The following is a 3,385-nucleotide window of genomic DNA, read 5'->3' as shown; positions in this document are numbered from 1 at the left end:
TGCACATGGTCGAACCATATCAATCATGTTAGCATGTTTGTATGTACACAAATAGAGTTGATGTTGGTGGAGAGAGAGAGAGAGAGAGAGAGAGAGAGAGAGAGAGAGAGAGAGAGTGGAAAGGGGGGGGATGGGGGATGATGGTGGTGATGATAATAAGTTATATGTCTATAATGATTTAGAAAATTATAAACTGAAAATAATAAGATAGCACTTCCACTTATCTCAAAGTAATAACTTGCTTATCCTCGGGCAATATTTGATCACGAAGATTACACCAGTGTCTCAAAAGCCGGGATTAAATTTTCTTTAATATATTATATTCAGAAGTGTCTTCAGACATTCTTGTGTATTCATGAAATCTAGAGGAGTCCTTTTTCAATTCACAAAAAGTTGGTGGTATTCACCAAATTGCCGTTTTTCTCTATTTATTGGGTGTACATTATGTACTCCTGTCTTCTTCACAGGCCTCAACAATAACGAACTGTCCAGTAGCATAAATCCATCTCCAGACGACATAATGTTCGCTAGGTAATATAAAAATCTTGTTCACGTTTGCCCCTGAGTCTCTGATCATGCTGAGAGGCAGGTTTCAAGTCGTCACTTGGGCCACTTGTCATACCATATCTGCTTTGCAGGTTACAAGTCGTTTGTAGCGGGTAAACCAGCGCAGAATGCATGCTGCACTACGGCCGCACCCTAATAATGCAGACTAAACCATTCAGTGGTCACTGTGAGTCTGCTCTAGTTAGTGCCATTTCCCCGACCTCCGTAGTTTCATAGTTGTGTCTCACTGTTGGTGTCCGGTTGTTAATCTTTATTTCTGTTTGTTATCTTGTTTAGCGAAGTCTATTTACTTTCGGTCGGTCTTTTGGGGCCTTGCCTGAAAGGTCTAAACACCAGAACTGATCCCATTTTGTGGAGGTTTCTGGGGGAAGGCTGAGGTCTCTGCCATTTGTTTCAAAGGTTACTGATGGGCTCGAGACATTGATACAAATGAATGCCTTTGGAAGTGATAGTCCGAAGGAACTACACGACCTTACTGAAGTATTTATGGAATTATTATGTCTGCAACTGTAAGAAAAAGTACTATTTTGTTCTTCTTTTAATTCTACATTGTAATACATTGACATCATATATTGCTCTTTAACAATGACGGCGGAGGGCACGATAAGTATAGACCCTCTCGCAAGTTTCGACAGTACCAAATACTCACCTTGATCTAGCGAAGTATATGTGTGTCTTCTTACATCTTTTGAATACCATGTCAACCAATGCCCACAAATACTCACATCTATACACTCTAATTTCTTTTAAAATTACTAATACTGCGTCCAATAAATGCTTGGCTGTAATTTACACTGAATCGCCTTTTACTACCAATTTTTCTTTTTAACATATTTGCTCTTGGTGCAGTCTGTAAAATTATTCTGGCAAATCCCAATTGAGGCTTTGAGTAAAGTCTTTGCTCACATACAGAGAGCATAATATCATATTGAGTTGGGCATGACTTCTGAAGTTTGGAAAGCCAGGAGGATTTGACAGTCATTAAGGGTCAAATAAAGACGAAATGTATTCATGCCCAATTACACAATCCTAGCATAATACGCCTTTGTAGGCATTTCCGGGCAAAGCTTCTGGATATAGATGTACTTCAGAACAATAAATGAAAAAAAAAGTGCTAATAAACCAACAGTTTACACTTATTGGTCCCAAATTTGGGTCTTTGCAAGGTTTTCTCACCGAAATGTTGACCAGTCCCTGCTGCTGGGGTCATGAAAAACAGTACATCTTTTAATCCTTATACACAATGAAATCAAGAAGATTAAGGGTGAGTGAATGAACAGTACATACGCTATTGCGTGGCAAGTTGCGTTTTATAACCGATACTTGCCCTTGTATACATTTATGGTTATTTGTACAAGTTTTCCTTTGTTGAATTTATACTCATTTGCAGTTTATGGCGAAAGGCCCCTGATTTTCTAGAATAAGGCAAAGTCTGATCGTCCAACTAAATCCCCTTGTAACTACAAAATGAGATCAAATCAATAACAATGCTATGCATGTCTTCAGTGAAATTGTAAAGAATGTGTGAGAAAAATCATGTTGACTTTTCAAAACAATAAAGTTTCTATGTTCACACTGGCTCCTGCTGTCCATGGTAAAAAGATCGTTACGGCACCTCAGAATTACAAAGTTCTTCCTGCTCATTACCTAGTTTTGAGAAATTTTACGTTAAAAATTGTGAGTTTCACAATGCAATTCTCTGGATATCTTGATAATGACTCTGAATAATTTTACGATTTTTATAGAGCAAATAGAATATTTGGTTTCTGATCCCATGGTCTCAGTAACCCGAAACGACCAAAAATGGCAGATAGAACTTTGTTATTTTCAGATACCAATGTGTGTGTGTTGTATGTGTGTGTGTGTGTGTGTGTGTTGTGTGTGTGTGTGTGTGTGTGTGTGTGTGTGTGTGTGTGTGTGTGTGTGTGTTAAATGAAATTGGCTCTAAGTGTCTAAAGCCTCAACAGACACATTTAGAAGAATCAGGAGGCAGGCCCCCACCATAGAAATAGATTCGGCGACGGTGAAGACCAAACAACACAGGGCCGACAGGAGAGAGATCAAAGACATGACTTGGATCTTTTCCGAGGCGAGCTGATCCACAGGGACATCCCTGACTGAGTGTGGTGTTGAGTAGGATGTTGAGTGGTGAGATGTTGGGTGGGGTGTTGAGTGGTGAGATGTTGAGTGGGGTGTTGAGTGGTGAGATGTTGAGTGGGGTGTGGAGTGGTGAGATGTTGAGTGGGGTGTTGAGTGGTGAGATGTTGAGTGGGGTGTTGAGTGGTGAGATGTTGAGTGGGGTGTGGAGTGGTGAGATGTTGAGTGGGGTGTGGAGTGGTGAGATGTTGAGTGGGGTGTGGAGTGGTGAGATGTTGAGTGGGGTGTGGAGTGGGATGTTGAGTGGTGAGATGTTGAGTGATGAGATGTTGAGTGGGATGTTGAGTGGGATGTTGAGTGGGATGTTGAGTTGCGGGATGTTGAATGGGATGTTGAATAGGATGTTGAGTGATGAGATATTGAGTGGGATGTTGAGTGGGATGTTGAGTGATGAGATGTTGGGTGGGATGTTGAGTGAGCTGTTGAGTGGGATGTTGAGTGGGGTGTTGAGTGGTGAGATGTTGAGTGGGATGTTGAGTGGGATGATGAGCGGGATGTTGGGAGGGAAGTTGAGTGGAATGTTGAGTGAGATACTGAGTGGGATATTGAGTGGGATACTGAGTGGGATGTTGAGTGGGATGTTTAGTGGTGAGATGTTGAGTGGGATGTTGAGCGGGATGTTGGGAGGGAAGTTGAGTGGAATGTTGAGTGGGGTGTTGAG

Source organism: Aplysia californica, unplaced genomic scaffold (assembly GCF_000002075.1).
Source record: "Aplysia californica isolate F4 #8 unplaced genomic scaffold, AplCal3.0 scaffold00046, whole genome shotgun sequence".
NCBI lineage: Eukaryota > Metazoa > Mollusca > Gastropoda > Aplysiida > Aplysiidae > Aplysia > Aplysia californica.
This window is presented reverse-complemented; position numbering follows the sequence as displayed.